At 44.1% G+C, this 17,982-nt stretch overlaps 1 protein-coding gene across 35 annotated transcripts in view; it reads left to right on the top strand.

Moving 5' to 3' along the window:
- Kalrn (kalirin, RhoGEF kinase) overlaps window positions 1–17,982 on the top strand; it is a 604,205-nt gene that overhangs the window by 60,251 nt on the left and 525,972 nt on the right. The gene's annotated exons all lie outside the window — the stretch shown is intronic.

Genomic DNA, 17,982 nt, shown 5'->3' with positions numbered 1-17,982 from the left:
TTTGATGAAAAATATGGTCCTGGAAAAGCTCTGCTACCCACCCCAAACTGTATCCCTCTCTTCGGGGGTGGTCTCAGGTACACCCAGAGGTGGATACCGTGGAAGCAGAGCTGCCCAGTGCAGATACACCAGGGCTTTATCGGGAGAAATCAAAGATGGAGGAACCCAAGCCAGCGTACTCGGGAAGCAGGCTTTCACTAGCACTCAGAAGCACCTCTGAGAAGCCAGACTTGAGATGAGATGAGGATGGAGAATGGATCCAGGGCTTTGTAATGGTGGTGCTCATGGAGGAGGGAGGGTAAGACAACCACCCCATTTCTGTGATCTCAGCAAGTCCAATGTCTCCGTGTCTCTTTTCTTTCCATTGTAAAAAGAGATGGCTACAGTAATGATGCCCATTTGAGGGCTGTAAGAGCTAAGTGAGAGGCTCTAGATCACAGTGCCTGTCAGGGACAAAATGCCCCAACAGTTAGGGCTCATCAACAAAGACATCTAGTTCCCACTCTCCTGCAGACATCCTGGGAAAGACAGGAACAGGTGGCATGCAACAGCCCAGAGCTGAGCAAGCTACCGAAAAGCTGTTAGAGGCAGAGAGATAATTTATATTCGTGTGAACAGAGGCCATGCGCAGATCAGCATATCATAGTAATTTAAAGAAGAAAGCAGATGCCAAAATATAAGCTATATTTATTTTCAATTTTCATTAAATTCTGAATCCAAGAACTGCCAACTCATTCCAACTACTAGCTTCATTCCTTTCTAAGGGTCCTTGAATAAATAATTTGTTTTTGGCTCATTAACCTTGGCTGAAAAAGTGGGAATATTAGTAATACCTACACCATATAGTTTACAGGAAATGTGTTAGTTCACGTGAAAGCATCTCACATGATGAAGTTGTAGATTGATGGATCCCTAGATATCAGATATTGGCTGTCAGAAATGTGTATGCACATTAGGTGTATATAGGCTTATGGTCATTCCTGTAAACAATGTTTATAATGACTCCCATAACATGAAATTCTAGACTTTTTAGGGTATCTGATATCAATCAGGACTGTTGTGGGTTGGACATTGCTCATGTCACTCAGTTTTAGTTACTAGGTAACCCAGTATTCTAAACACCCACATGATGTATGTACGTCTACATTCAAATGGGATTCTGCATTTGGCAACTTAGTAATGTTAGCCACCATTGCATAGGAAATGGCATGCTGTGTGGATTGAGCTAGCTCATAGGAAATGCTCAACAGATATTAGTTGGATGAATGAATGAATGAATGAATGAATAAGGGAGGGAGGAAGGGAGGGATTGAGGGAGGGAGGGAGGGAGGGAAAGAAAGAAGGGCCTGCCTTCCAGAGAAGTGAAGAGATTTCCCTCAGATCTCCAAGGAAACAGAACACAGCTCCCTTCCTCTGTCTTAGGATTTTATCTTTCCTTTGCCATTGCTATGCCTTATGTCATCTTGAAGGTCACAGGCCTCAAGAAAGCAAGGGGGGAGTAAGGGATGAAAAGAGGCAGGGAATGATGGGTTTATCCCAGGAAATTGAGATGACGGACAGGCTGTGTGCGCTGGTTGGCTGCGACAGAGGAGAAATGAATCTGGGACTTGACACACTTAAAAGGGGAGGAAACATCAGAACACACCACGGAGGAGAAATAAACTTTACAGAAAAATAACTGCGTATGATCTCTTGCTACAGACACATTTTTTTTTTTCATCTTTTTTCATCGGCTAATGGTCAAGCTTGAAAACTAAGTCTGTTGTTTCTGAGAGCACGACTGAACTGTGTACAAGGATTTAGCGATAAGGGTGTGCCAGCATTTTTAATACATCACATTTGGATGATTTATTCTCGTTAATAACGGATGCAGTTTTTACTGTGTGTGTTCTGGGTGTTTATTGACTCTACTGCCTATGATCTGGGCTTGCAGACATTGGCTAAGGAGAGAGTTGCCATGGTGGAGACCCCTGCCAGAGGTAAGAAGCCCATGCAGAAGAATGAAGAGGCAGCCTTGCCTGTGTGACTGAAGTCTGGTGCATCTGCAGGGACCTGGTGGGTCTGGGGAGGGTTTACCAGCGTGTGGAAAAGCCCCCCAGCACCAGCCCTTGAGATGAGTTTTGGTAACATACAGGTAGTGCTTGAGCTTCTCAGCCTGGAGGGTGATTTGCTCTGCCTAGTGTTTGATTCTGCCACGCTGCTATGCCTCATCTCGTCCATCTGTGTGGGCCCTCCTAACCCTTCCTGTTCCCCATTGCTAATGCCTCAGTTTCACCCTGACTTTCATGGGCCTTCCCATCTTTCCTGCCATAACAAGCGGCTCAGATGTCTGCTGCTCCAGCCTCCTTGCCCGCCTAGCCCCTCATGTCTGTTCTCTTTCCTAGTATATGGGTACAGCCTTGATACCTGTACCTAATTCTCTGCTGCTTGTCTGCTACTCTTCAATCCATCTCCAAAATTCTGTCCATTTTCCTCCTCTCTCCCAGTCTCTCTTTGTGCCTCTGTCTCTTCTCTCCTCTCTTTCTCTTCTCTTCCCACCTTCTTTATCCCCCTCCCCCCAGTGTGTGTTTTCACATAGAGGTCAAAGTTCAACCTTGGTTGCTGTTCCCTGTGAGTATTTTGTGGGTTTTGTGTCTGTTTTGAGCCAGTGTCTTATTCAGTCTGGTGCTCTCTGAGTAGGATAGGCTGGGTGGCCAGTGAGCCCTAGGTACCCACCTATCGGATGCTGCCCCAGTGCTGCAGTGAGTTCTCAGCATGTTCCACCTTGCTTTGCTTTTTGTACATGCATGCTGGGGATCAAACTCGGGTTCTTATGCTTGCAATCAAACACTTTACTGACTGGGCTATCTTTCTAGCTCTCCTCCAACCTGTTTATGCCATCATGCTTTTTACCCCCAACCTATTATGTTCTTTTAAAAATAACTTCATGTACAAAATGGAGCCAAGTTAAAATTACATAAAAGAAAATATAGTGTAGAAGATTTTTAGATATGGTAAAAATGGTGTTTGGAAACATTTAAATGAGAGGCCTAATTCACAACATACATTTTAGACTGCTTGATTTCTTCTTGGGCATTGTCTGCTTTCTGATGAATACCTTAAAGCACTTGGGATTTTTACACCAGAAACCAGCTGGAATCATCTGGGACTCACGGCACAGCACAGAGTTCCCATTTCTTTCCAGCCTCGACCCAGGCAGCTGGATTCGAACCCCTGGCAGGGAATGGCACTGGCATCTCTGCCAGTGATTCTGATGGAGTCAAGGCTGGGGGGCTGCTTGTTGCCATCTTTTAATGTGATGCCAGAAAGCAATGGCAAAATGGCTCTGGGGCAAAATAACAAAGGAACTGAGATAATCCATCACTGTGAGAATAGCAAATACAAAGTAACAAGAAGATAAACCAGAAACAATGTAAAAGAGTGTAATCTTTAGGGTATGATCTGTGCAACTTTATTTAGAAACTGCAGACATTTTGTATCACTGCCTAACTAAACCCTGACTTTCCTTCATATTCCTGGGGAAACATTTGCCCTGTGCTCCAGAAGGTTGATTGCCACCCCCCACCCCCACCCCCCACCGCTTGCTTTGAGTCTACACCTCTCAGTTCTGGCTGCCCTAGTTAGGTTTTCCACCTAGGGATGACAGTTTGTCACATTGTGTGTCAAAAATATGTCCTTATTTGTTCAAGGTAAGTTCCACTGTCATTAGGTGGGTACTATCATCTTCTGCTAGAATCAGAGAAAGGATGCTCCTTTTCATACTGTCAGAAAGATGGAAGGGAGGTTGGGGACTTCTCGTCCACAGCTTTCATAGAGTGAGGATTCACTCTGGCCAGGAACCTACTTGAGATTTTCACTAAAGTTCCTATCTCCCTGACTGATGTCGTCTGTTGTCTCAACCTTCAGAACTCAACCATTCCAATGCAAGGACAGATTCTACCTAAGTGCAGTGCAGGGTCAAGAGGCAGCTAGCCTTCTTAGCCTAGGTTGTGAAGGCTCTCTGGGCTGTCTTGTCCTCACTACTCTTGTCCCAGGTTCTTGTCATTGAGTGATGTTTTCTCTTTGGCTTCCTGACAGCCTAGTTATCTGCACAGCTTTGGCCCCTGCCTAGATTGTGCTTGGTGTCTCTCTGCTTAGACTAACCTGCCACAGGCTCCAGCTGTTCATGGTGGCTATCTTTCCTGTTATGGTTAGTTGCTGTGTGTGCACTTGGTATGACATACGGCTTCTCTGGATACATTTCTATGATATGTTGCTTCCCTTGGAGGTTTCACTGAGAGAAAGAAGTGAGCATCATGCAACACATGTATGAAGAACATGTTGGGTGATACAGCTATGCTGGAGTTCTTCTAATGAGAGGAGGTTTGGCTATAATCTTTCTACTTGAGCTGAATATTCCTATCAGACAAAGTTACTTTAACTTAGCTTCTGAAGTCACCAGTATATGCCTATCAGAGGATGTAGGCTTCTTATCTCATAAGCAATTTGAAACACTGTCACAGAATAATCCCCTGTGGTTTCCTGCCTTCCCTATGGCCTCCTCAGACCTCTCCCCTTTGTTTCCTTTCAAAATGCTCAGAGCCTCAGTTGTGGATGATGGGCCACATTTCTCCCTTCCTCAGAATCTTGACTCTTATGTCCTCCAGAAAAAGTGCCCCTAATTAGTCACACTTCCTTCTCTTCAGGCATGTGAGCACTCAGGTGCAGAGGCCAGGGACCAGCGGTTCAGTGTGTTCTTGTAGGTAGCAATTATGTATGCATCATGATATCTCTCTGTGCAGTGAAGGAGTTAAGATGTGTGCCCAGTGCCTGATGCCAGCAAATACTCAGTATGGGTGCTTCTCCTTTGGGTTTTCTGTAGCTGTTGTGGAGTCTAATTGCTTCAAGGGGTCATTTTTACCCATTACAAGTAGAGGGCAAGCCTTTGTCTCCATCATCCTTTTAAATTTTCCCCTAGACACCTAGGTCAAAGTTGTATTCTAATGGGAAATCTAGTAAATTCATGTTGACTAAAAGGGAATCTGAACACTCCAGGAACAAGGATTATTACTGCCTTGGTTAGGAGTCAAAAAGAGTAAGAGTGTGATAATGCCAGTGTCATATTCCCTTTGGTCTGCCAGGTCCTTCTCTGTGTAGATCACACTGGTTCCCATTTTACAGACGGGGAGCAGACTTGTGGAAGGAACTACTTTGCTGAGATCATACAACTGCTAAGAGAAAAGCAAAGGTCCAGGACCTTTCCACATAGGATGGGTTAGCTCCTATGCTGACTGCTACACACATAGAGATGCCCGAATCTCCATCCTCAGCATGCATTTGAAACGGCGTCTAGCTACCTCCCCTGTTGGCAGATGGAGAGAATATCACTGACTGTGCTGACTGTGGTGTGAGATCACCAGGTAAGATGTATCTAGGCCAAGTCCTGGGGGAAGGACACTGATAGCTTCTGTTTGGAGTACTGGTATGGAGTTTCCAAGCAGTGGGGCAGAGGTTACCATGATAAGAGGAAAAGAAAGTAGCAAGTCTCTCCCTGGGGTGGCATGGCCTCCTAGGGCCTGTTCTTCTATTGAGGTTTACAGAATGGTTTCTGAAGGCCAAAGGTGTTTTCCTCAATGGTCAGAAAGCCAACTGAATTCCAGGCTTGCTTTTTACTTTGTGGGTGGAGGTGGTTTGTGAAATTGTGAAAGTGGCAGATTCTGTGTTAATGGCTGAAGGGCTAATAATGTCTGCAAGCATTGCAGGGGCCTTGCAGGGATAGGAGATCAGATTCCTGCACTCTGGAAGGCTATAATTCACCATCTCCTGAAAAGATCCCAAAGAAGCAAAAGCTAGGGGCAGGAGGGATAGCCCAGTGGTTAAGAGCACCAACTGTGCTTACAAGGAGCCAGGGTTAATTCCCAGTACCCACATGGTGACTCACAAACATCTGTAATCCTAGTTCTAAATGCATCTGGTACCTTCTGGTCTCCATGAGTGCCAAGCCCATGTGTGATGCACAGACATACATACAGGCCAAACATCCATGGGGATTAAAAAAAATTAGCAAAACACATGAACAAAGTAACTGTAACCTCTCTGAATTTCTTTTTCTTTTTAAAATTTATTTATTTTTTAAAATTTATTTACATTTCAAATGTTATCCCCTTACCCCCTCTCCCTGCTTCTATGAGGGTGTTCCTCCATCCACCCACCCACTCCTGCTTCCCCACCCTGGGGCATCTATCGAGCCTTCATAGGACCAAGGGCCTCTCCTCCCATTGATGCCTGACAAGGCCATTCTCTGCTACATATGCCATGTGTACCCCTTGGTTGGTAGCTCTCTGAATTTCTTACAGCCCGTCCATCCAACTGTAAGTAGGTGCTCTTCTAACTCTAGTGAGTCATGGTTCTGCTGGACAGCACCTACAACATCTACAAACACACAGCAGTAACACCTACAATACTTCTTTATGACGTCAGGGGATATAATTTCATGTTGAATCACTAGATGAGCGCTATGAATTCCTAGGAGGGAGAGATAAGTGGGATGAATGAAGAAAGGCATGCGCATTCACCTAATAAATATCCACTAAGGACCTACTGTGTGCTATGCTGTGTTTGCGTATCTGGGCATAGTGTTGAAGGAGACAGTGCACTTGTCTTCATGAATCTTTATGTCTAGTCAGAGGAAGGGCACTGTCAACAGAATAGACAATACAGTGACTTGATTATGAGGGTGGAGGTCAGAGGCTGTGGAGCTTTTATGTGGTAAGAGCTGGAGCTGGGGAGAGAGCTTGAGGTTGCTCTCCACTTACATCAGGCTACAAACGATTGGTGGCAGGGTAGTAGCATGTCATTAAAATGTATTGGATAATACTCCTGTATCTGGGAGTAGACTTAGGAGCTGGGAATCCCAAGAGGCATGGCCTGGGGTGCTTATGGTCTAAGGAAACATTTGGATGCACAGAAGGTCCTTTACAACAGAATTGGTAAGTAAAATGAACTAGGACACCATAGGAAGAAATAAAAACTATTTACTTGGCTGTGTGTATCTACCCTGAATAGCAAACAGAACTTTGGTGAAGTCAGACTCTCCAGTCTGTGAAGTGGACCAAGGCACAGTGAGGCCTGAAGGAGATGCATAGCTGAAGGAGAGGGAAGTTCAAAGATGTGACTCCTTTAGGTGTTAAATGACCCTTTCAGAGGGGTCACCTAAGACCCTTGGAAGATACATATTCACATGAGGATAATTAATAGTAGCAAAACTACAGTTATAAAGTAGCAACAAAATTTATGGTGGGAGGGCGGGGGGCACCTCAGTATGAGGAACTGTATAAAAGGGCATATCCAGAGTTTGTTTGGGAGGGAAGTCACAGGGAATTCTTGACCACCAGAGCTTGCTGTTGGTGTGAATTTGGATGCATTAAGAGCAGAACAAGAATTTACAGGGATTCGAGGTTCTTCATATTTTAAATGATAGAAAGGCCATGCTGAGGTTTAGCTGGACACATAGTAGAGTTACACTGGAAGGGATCTTAACTTTAGATCACAGAGTGCCCAACTCCTTCTAGTACAGCGGTTCTCAACCCCGTGGGTCATGACTCCTTTGGGAATTGAAAAGACACTTTCACAGGAGTCACCTAACACCATAGGAGAACACATATTTATATTACAAATCATAATAGTGGCAAGATTATAGGTATAGAGTAGCAGTGAAAGTAATTTTATGGTGGGGGGCAGGCAGCCACCACAATATTAGGAACTGTGATAAAGGTTACAGTCTTAGAAGGTTGAGAACCACTGCTCCAGCAGCAGCATTATGTCTGTGGTCCTAGGGAGCAGTTGAGGGAGGAGACACATGATCTGAGTCAGATGCCTAGAAGAGACAGTGACGCTGGTAATAGTCCAGGGATCCATCCCATAATTAGCCTCCAAACGATGACACCATTGCATACACTAGTAAGCTTTTCCTGAAAGGACCCTGATATAGCTGTCTCTTATGAGACTAGGCCGGGGCCTAGCAAACACAGAAGTGGATGCTCACAGTCAGCTATTGGATGGATCACAGGGCCCCCAATGGAGGAGCTAGAGAAAGTACCCAAGGAGCTAAAGAGATCTGCAACCCTGCAGGTGCAACAACATTATGAACTAACCAGTACCCCGGAGCTCTTGACTCTAGCTGCATATGTATCAAAAGATGGCCTAGTCAGCCATCACTGGAAAGAGAGGCCCATTGGACACGCAAACTGTATATGCCCCAGTACAGGGGAATGCCAGGGCCAAAAAGTGGGAATGGGTGGGTAAGGGAGTGGGGGGGGGGGAGGGCATGGGGGACTTTTGGGCTAGCATTGGAAATGTAATCGAGGAAAATATGTAATAATAAGAAAAATAGTCCAGGGAAGGTGGCACAGGGCAGACGGAGTGTGGAAATCAGAGACATGAGACACTATTTCTTAAGAGTTGGAAGAACAAGCAAAGCCTTGAGGGGAATGAGGGGGGTAGTTAGGGATCGTCATGTGAAGGGGGTGGGACAGCATGGAAGGGTTTGGTGACAGAAGGCATTGATGCCTTCTTGCACCATCGTTTCGGTGCCTTGGCGATGAGCAACCAGATTGCAGTGGGAGGAAGTGGCGAGGATGAGGCAGCAGCCAGCACGTACTGTTTGTTTGAGAAATATGTCAGAAAATACAAGGTAAAAATAGACGAGTGGTTGGTGGGACATTAGGGTCAAGCGGTGCTTTCATTTAAGAAGGGAGGCCTGAACATATTTAAGGTTAGGGGTGGGGCAGCGACAGAAGTTAGGAAATGGTGAACAGGAGTGGATTTACGAATTGACTTGTAAATGCTGAGAAGACCGACAGTGAATCTAGGCAGTCAAGGCATTGTGCTACTTGCTGGGGATACAGCATGAATAAAGCATGATGTCTTCACAGAGTTTGCCTCTAGAGAGAAGGCAGATAGCACAGAAGTCAAGCAACAGTTGGATTTATAATAGCAGCTTGTAGTATGTGCTACAAAGTTCAGAAGTGTTCTGGAAAGCAGGAGGTGGCCTGAACAAAAAGTGTACACTCAACTGGGAGACCAGAGAATGGGGCACTCTCTGTTGGGAGGAAGAAAAGAGGACTCAGGAAATTATTTAAGTAGAAAAGATAAAAAATAAGCATTTCAAGTTCAGAATGTCATGAACAAAGACCAGAGATTTGAGGTAATGTGTGACTTTAGATGGGACCTGATCTGCTTCATTCAGACCTTCAGTTACCCTGTGATTATAGAGGATGCCATTATATAGATGAGATAGCTAGAGGGGCAGAGAGGACCCAGGACTGGAGTGTGTGTGTCTGTGTGTGTGTGTGTATGTGTATGTATCTGTCTATCTGTCTGTCTGTCTGTCTGTCTGTCTCCGTATGTGTGTCTCTGTATGTCTCTGTATATGTGTGTGTGTGTGTGTGTCTGTCTGTCTGTCTGTGTTATCACCTGGTTACACTGTCACTGAACTAATTTGGGCCAGCTCAGGGAGGATTGTGTGTCATCAAGAATCCAGTCTCCCCTCCCGGCTCTGTATAAAGCAGGAGAGCTGGGGTAGAAGCGGCACCTGCTCACAGAGTGGTTGAAGTCAGGTGACCTATGTGTGCATCTGTTACTGAATGCTCTGACTTGAGCACTTGGATCTTCAAGGATCTGGACAGAGTGAAGGAAAAGGACTCTGATGGTAAGGCATAAAGTGATGCTTTGTAAGGAAATGAGTCTGGGGCATGGCAGGGTTGAACTGAAAGACATCAAGATCAACAATGGGAAGAAAGTCCTGTTCTCCATACTCTCTTTACACGCATATTTGTTTCCTAGAGAAATGACAGTGTAGATGGAAGGATAAGGAAACTCAATACTGAAGAGATGGTTAAATTCACAAAACCATAGTTAGTTATTAGCTGAGGAAGACGTGATGTCAGAAAACCCCAAGTTGAGGCCTTACTTCATTATAGTCCTCTGTTTGCAACCCCATTCTACCACTTCCACTCCCTCCATCCCTTTCAGGGCTGAGGTGAGAATCCAGGGATCGTATGTGCTAGACAAGTAGTTTACACTAAGTTACAGCTACTGGGTTGGTTTTTTTTTTTTGGACAGTCTTTCTATAGCTCAGGCTGACCTTGAACTTAGAACTGCTTCTGTCTCATATTCCGAAATGATGGCATTAGTGGTATGTGCCACCATAGCCAACTCCAGCTCTATCCCATTAATCTTGCTGTTGTCACTGAATCTGGAAGAATGAGCAGACTTAAGAAATCATGAATTAATTCTAGTTTAGATTCAAACTTTTAAGGGTCCAAGCAAACTTAGGAAGCCCCAATGGCAGAGTTGTTCTTCATCCTTCCTGGTAATAGTTACAAGTGGGGCCTCCTGCCTCTCTACTGCCACAATAGAATTTTGTCCCCAAGAACCCAGCTAAGGCAAGGGCAGTGGAGTATCTTCCCCAGAAACCCAGGAGGAAAAATTGGCATGGGGCTTTTAATCTACATTCATGTAAAATGAAGTCTGTTAACTGGGATAATGAACTCCATATTTTATAAACTATTTTGAGCCTGTCTCAAAATAAAACCCAGGGCCAGGGGTGGAGGAAGGATGTAAGTCTTGGAGACAAAGTGGCATGGTTTACTCATCAATGTTTTTATTTTAATGATCCAAACCCTGTACAAGTCCCTTGGTGACACTGTAATGGAAACCACATTTTTTTTTCTTGCTAGAAGTTTCAAGATGAGCAAAGGCAAATGCTCTGGAGACATAACTAGGGTTACAAACTCTTATCCCCAATAATATACAAACCTTCCACCCAGGGGGCTCCAGCTACAGACAGTGTAGTTGGAAAGCAGTGAAATTATAGAGATATTTCTTCCACCAGTCTCTGGCCCACCACAACTTTGCTAGATCTTCCTTTTCTGACTCTTCCCCTCCCCCTCCCTCTCCATCGCTGCCTAGTGAACATAAATAAACAAGAGTCCTGGTGTTGACTCCTCTACCACAGGGAGATCATCCCAAATGGATGCTGCTGTTCCTGCAGGAGTCTTGGCCAGGCCTGGAGGAGCCTATGCACAGCAGGAGTGTGGGAAGCAAGGTGGCTCCTTCTGTGTTTGGGCCTCAGGGGCGAGTGTTCTCCCTGCTTGAGTCTTCTTTGCCTTGGAAAGCTTTCTGGACTTGAAGAGATCAAAGTTAAGAAAGTAGGTGTGGGCATGGTACATGAGGATTACGTGATGTGAGCTTGCTCTGATCCCTGTTTAAGTATGTCTTGGACACCTGGAATACGTAAGAGACTGGGAGCCCTGAATACATGGAGGCACTAATTTTTTGGGGAAAATTGAAGTTCAATGCTAACCTTATAGAGAAATTCCAGAACAAAGACAAACAAAAAGCTGAGATATTTCTCCCTTGGTTTTATGCTCTGCTTCGGTGGCCCGGGACGAGCACCCCCTGGGTGCTCTGCTTGGCTCTCCCTGCCCTTCCTACCTTATACCAAGGGTAAATAGTTGTTATAATAATAAATGTCAGGAAGACATTAATTAGAGCCCCCACCCGTTTTGTGTGTGATCATGTGGAAGCCAGAGGACACTTTTTGTTTTTGAGTCTGTCCCTTGGCCCAGGACTTGCTGAGTAGACTGTTAGCTGGCCAGTGAGCCTCAAGGACCCAGTGTCTGACTCTCTGGTGCTGGGATAGCAAGTATATGCCACTGTGCCCAGCTTTCAGTATCAGACTCAAGCCCTCATCTTACAAAGCAAGCACTTTACCAACTGAACCCTGTCCCTGGTGTACTCACTCACAACCCAAATACCATATATTTGTGGCACCACCCCACAAATGACGGATACTCTATTTTCCCTGTGGGTATCACTTACGATGCTGTTGGCTACATATAACTGCGTTCAAGCTCAAGCTGACTTAAACAATAAGTGGATGTCTTCTCCTCCACCATGTCTTAATGTGGGAAGTTGGGGAGCTGAACGGCATCTCCCGATTGACAGATTCTTTCTTATGTCGTCTGCTTGTGTTCGTCAGATTCATCACACCCATGAGATGCTGCAGTCATCAGTTTTAGAAAATTCTATTCCATTACCTCCATTTCCTCCTCTCACATTGATTAATATTGAGATTTCTTATTGGATCTTATGTATTCTTTATTGTTATTTCTGCATTTTTCATAATTTTATGTTTATGATGCACTCTAGATAATTTTCTCCAATCTATCTTCTGGCTTATTAACTACCTACTTAGATACGTCTAATCTGCAATTAAATGTGTGCATTGAGTTATCAATATCAATTATTGTATGTTCTGGTGCCAGAATACTTAACTGTTTTCCAAGTTACCCTCCAGTTTCATGAAAACCTTTTAAACTTGTCTTTAATATTGTTTTTTAACATAGTATACTTGTTTTATAGTTTTTGTTTGCTAATTCTAGGCTGTGGGGTTTTGTATATCTAACTCCTTTTGTTTTTCCATATTAAGTTAGGTAAAATTGACAAATAAAAATTGAATATATTTACCTTATATGGAATAATGCTTTGATATATAAGTCAGTGTTGTGGTGTAACTACCGTAGTTGTAGGTCTTGTCTGTAGTCTGTTGGTTTTGGTAGTCTTTGCTCATAGTATGCTTTTCCTTTTGTGTTTGGTTACTTTTTTATTACATCATGTTCACTATGTTTAAGAAAGCTTTTGTGGGGAGAAAATTCCATAATGATCGCTGTTTCTTGCAGATTGGCAGATGCTCGCAGACAAAGGTTGCTTTGTGTTCTTGACTCACTTCTTTGTCCCCCCCCCCCCCCAGCCGTTGACTGCGTAATGGTTGCTATCCTGTTGGGTCCTGGGTTGCTAATGCTTTTAAGAAGTCGATTCCAAGACCCCAATTCCTCGAAACCTAGAATGGTAACGTTTTTCCTGGAACAGTTTCTCCTCTCTTTTGTCAGGCTCCTGTTGACACCACCGGTCCAGTTCCACCTAAACCTGAGTTGAGTGCTTGGAGGCCTTGGAGCCACCGTAGGCAACTTGAGTCTCAGGTTTTCCAGAGAGCGGCCTTATTTCCAGGATGCTTTTACTATGAAGATAATGCTGTTCCCCTGGGAAGAAGCTTAGCTTGGAATAGTTATTCATGTGAGAATGCCTTCTCCTTGGGCAGGTTCTGAACTTTTGATCTTGTTCCCTTCATCTTTTCTGATTTTCTAAAGCATGGCTTAAATTTGCTTCTGTTTCTTGCCTATTGGCAAATGTTCTTCATGTAGAAGTCACTTTGTGTTCTGGGTCTCTTTGGATTTTCAGCTTCTCCTGGGTTTTGACCTACTGACTCTTTGTTGCCTTATTTTTTTTTTTTAATGCTTTCAGGAAGATTAAAAACAAACATAAGAAACAGTTGTTCCCAATGGAAAGGATTGGTCCTGTTCTCTTTTCCTGCCATTACAAGAAATGGAGAGCCTGGGACCTAATTCCTGGCATCCCTCTATTCTACCATGCTTATAATACCAAGCTGGCTGTCATAATTCCACATGTTGCATATGAGATTGACATCACAAAGATCCTGCTTCTTTACACTCAGTTCCCTTCAAGATTAAGAAAATATTTCCTAGATGTCCTTTAGACTTTATTTTTTCATAATTCCAAGGCCATTATACCACCAGCAATTCCTAAATAAATCTAGAAGGGGATACAGTTTCTGAGCTTATTGCAGTCACTACACATGAGGCTGGAAGTTGTCTTCCTAAAGCATACGATACTTGATTTCTAAACAAAATATAAGGACTGGGCGCAAGAATGAAGGGTGTAAATAGTCATGAGTGGGGCAATTATGTCTACTATACTGGGCTTACCTTGAGTTAACAGTTAAGAAACATAGTCATTGGCTTGGAGAGATGGCTCAGTGATTAAGAACACTTGACTGTTCTTCCAGAGGACCCATGTTTGATCCCCAGCACCACATCATGGTTCACAAATATCTGTAACTCTAATATCAGGGGATCTGATGCTCTGTTCTGGTTTCCATGGGCACCAGGCACAAGTGTGGTGCGTATGCCTACACACAGACAAAACATTCCTACACATTAAAAAAAATCTTAGGAAAAAACAGAGAGACATAGAGACAAATGTAATTATGGTTCTTGTTCTACCTGGGGACCTACATGTGCCCAGTGATGCAAGAAAATGTAGAGCTGGGTGTGGTGGCACAAACCTGTACTTCCAGCTCTCAGGAGGCTGAGGCAGGAAGGTCATGAGAGCAGGGCTAGTGTATATCAAACAATCCCGAACCAAACCAACTAGTTAAGCAACCAACCAACCAACCAACCAACCAACCAACCAACCAACCAAATAAAAAGCCCAGCTTGTCCTTGTCTGGTGAGATGGTTCAGCGGGTAAAGGTACTTGCTGCTAAACCTGAGGACCTAAGTTCAGCCCTTGAGACTCACAGGGTTGAAGGAGAGAATCAAGTCTTGCACACTGCTCTCTGAGCTCTGTGCCCACAACCAGGCATATGTGCACACACTCAAGTGAATAATAAATACATGCAATTTAGAAATTTAGAAATGTAGAAAATGAGGATTGGGCCTTTGGTCCTAATCATAACCAGCAAGATGGGAGGTAGAGTAAAGAAGGCAGATACTCAGACTTAAAAAAAAATTCGGAAAGACAAGCCATGGGTTTGAAAACATACTTTGTGACTTAAAAACTGAGAGTTTGAGATAACCCATGATCAAAGTATAGTAAACATCCTTAATTCAAAACATTCGAGATTAAAATTACATCAGAAATAATTACTTTATTAAAAATTCATTTTAAACATGATCATATTACAAATCACTTCATTTATAAATGCACAGAATATAGAGCCTAATGCTTCTTATCACCGTAACAGTGCTTTCTAGTCACCATGGACTGCACTGCGTGAGCTGAGTCCTCTGTAGATCTTTAGCAGAAGTGGACTGCAGCTGGCCAGAGGAGGAGCACGTTAGGTTTTAGGTTCCTCCTTGGGAACATGAGCCTCTCTTTCCCTGCAGGGCTAGAAGGCTGCCCTTGCTCTAATATGCCACTCATTTCTAGGAGTAGGAGACATAGAAGGTGAGGTGTCAGGTACCAAGACAGTCTTTGGTGAGTGCTGGCTTACTTCTTTGCCTTTAGGCACTAGATGGGCTTCATATCATCCCTTTGAGACAAGCATCCTCGGGAGAAGGAATATTTCTCCCCCCTTGATCTTGATCTTGCCCTCTATAGTGTCCATGTGACGAGAAGGCAACATCTGTAGACTTGGGCTGTCTTCCCTCCCTCTTTCCTATATCCTGTATCTATCTACAGTTTTACTTCATTGTAGAAGTTCTCCTTACTAGTAGAGTTTTTGCCATAGATTGCTAATTCATAGTAATCCCTCAAAGAAGACGTCTCAGGCAGGACCAAAGGAGGCATGTCATACTCATCTTTTTTGGGGGTTGGGGTCACAGTCAGTTGAGTACAGCTCAGTTTGGGGGGAGGTGGGAAATATGGGGTGAAAGTAAATTGAAGTGGTCTTCATGTAGCTTCTGTTCTTTTTGAACACAAGAGTCCCATCAAGTCCGGAAGATGTTATTTTGCCTCAGCCCTCCTGAACTCCTCTGGCTTTTACGGTCTTTTCTCTTCTGTGATGAGCACCATGGAGACAGCATGTTATAAGTGTCTTATCCATGGCCGAGCACTCCATGGTCACTTCCTCTTGAGTTTCTGCATCAGCCATCATCCACTGCACAAAGAAACTTCTCTGATGAGGTCTGAAGATACACTAAGATACAGGGAGAAATATAGGAATTTGGAGGACAGTTTGATACCGTGTCCAGAAATTATAGTATTACGTTTACCCCTAGGACATGTGAGCTCCCCAATCATGAGTTCTTGGCTGTATTTATAGTACCTGTACAATACTCCTGTGGAGTGGGCCTTAAATCTAATCAGAAACCAGATGGTTACCCCCATGTCGTTCATGCCACCATTGCAGTTAATGCTGTAATTTACAGGATTTACAGCAGATGAGACAGTTGCTGATGACCCCCTATCTGGCAGCCTTTACAGCACCTCCTGGTACTATGATCGCTGTCCAGTAGGGAGGAAGCCTCCTGGTCAATACTGACTTTATTTTTTCAGGTCTTATGACAGTGTTTGTGCTATCTTTAGCAATAAGGTCTTATCAAGGTCTGGGGAGCAGCCAAGGGCAATGACCTTAGCTTGTGTTGTTTTGGGGGGTCTCTGAGAGAACTGTGACCAATGACTAGAGGAGAAGTATCCCCTACTGGCCCTAGACTTTTTATTTGGCAACTTATGGTTTCTGGGATAACTCCAATTAAACTCCAATTAAATAGTAGGCTTCCATATGGCTTTATCCTTTAAAAAACCTACAATAATCAAGTGAGTTACTGGCCATATTTACAGTACTCTGCATGTGTTTAACTTGTGGAATGAGCCTTAAATCTAATCAGAAAGCAGATGGTTACCTTCCTAACATTGATGCCACTATTGCGGTTCACAGGATTTACAGTGCGTAAGGTAGTTGATGATTTCCCTGATTGGCAGCCCAGCAGTTATTTCGCAGAGTGAGTTTCTTTTTTTGACAGTATGTTAAATGGCTAAGCATGAGGAGGTTTTGAGTCAACATGGCTGGGTTAACTCATGACTCTAACACAGCTCTGTGACTTTAAATGAAACACTTAGTCTCTCTGCCTCAGCTGCCCTCCTTGATGAGAAACAAATAGCACATTGGTTTAGCTTATTCATGTTTATCTCTTAAAACATTAGCTACTAACTCTCAATCTCAATGATCAATTATCTACCTTTTGGAAAAGAAGATAATGCCCGAACAGTCAAGAGGAGGGCCGGGTCCTGAAAGGGTAGGTGGGTTCTGCGAGGTCCTGGAGAAAACACATAGTACCAGGCACTAAGACCATGTCTAGGCAGATGAAGCAAGAAGTTAGCTCCATTTGCCTTGAAGTTTTGTCCCTCGGCACTGGGGACAAACTTTTGTGTTAGGTTTCTCTGTGTACTTAGTTGTTTCCAGGCAGGAGGCAGGGAGGAGTTGGGCATCAGTGTGCCTTCTAAGGCCCTGCCTCCTCACCTTGAGGCTGCTGCCAGGCAGCTGAACTGGGCATCCTCTGAGGAGGCAGCCCTGCTGGCTCAGGCAGCCAAGCCCAAGGTGCTTCCTGCCTTGCTGGAGTTCTTTCTCTGTCAAGTAAGTTAAGGACTTCCATGGTCAGCCCTGAAAAATGGACATACTAATTGGCAAGCATTAGAAAGCTCTGGAGCTGATAAATCTTCAGACTTTGGGCAGTATCTGCTGAAATCTATTCTTATTGACCACGTCAGGCCTGAAGGATCCAAGGGTGGTAGTGAAATTCAATCTTAACCTATGGAGGGAGCGGCTGAGGTAGTTAGAACTCTTGAAGGGGCTGGTAGATAGAGAGTAGATCCCAGGTCAAATGTTAAAGAGAGTCCTCTTTTTAGGCAGTAAAAGTGATTGTAGCTGCCACTTCAGAAAGAGTGGAGATAGTCCAGGTCTGAAACATTAAATTGAGAGAATTTATGTCAGAGATAAATTATAGTCATCTGTAGGATGTAGTTTTTATTACCCTGCTTTAAGCTCTGGGTGGACCATGCTACCAGGCCCTCCCAGGTTCCCTTGAGTCCTCAGATGAAACACACACACACACACACACACACACACACACACACACACACACCACAAATGCCAGTTAATCTTAAAATGCCTTTGCTAGCTCAGTGACTGGACACTCCTAAACTTCCCCTGTTACCCCAGGTGTAATCTGATAGAGGGGCCATTGACCACTCCAGCTGAAAACTCCCATAGCTGGTTGGTTTTATCTCTTGCTGTTCACTTCTGGCCATTCATCTGGAAGGCAGGCACCCATTGGTACCTGTTTGTATGATGTGGGGAAAGGCAAATGGGTATAGGGACATCATGAGCTCTCTTGCACATATGTTCTTCTCTAGACAATA

This window comes from Mus musculus, chromosome 16, assembly GCF_000001635.26.
Source record: "Mus musculus strain C57BL/6J chromosome 16, GRCm38.p6 C57BL/6J".
Classification (NCBI taxonomy): domain Eukaryota; kingdom Metazoa; phylum Chordata; class Mammalia; order Rodentia; family Muridae; genus Mus; species Mus musculus.
The sequence above is the reverse complement of the archived record's forward strand: the minus strand, read 5'-3'. Positions and strand labels throughout refer to the sequence as shown.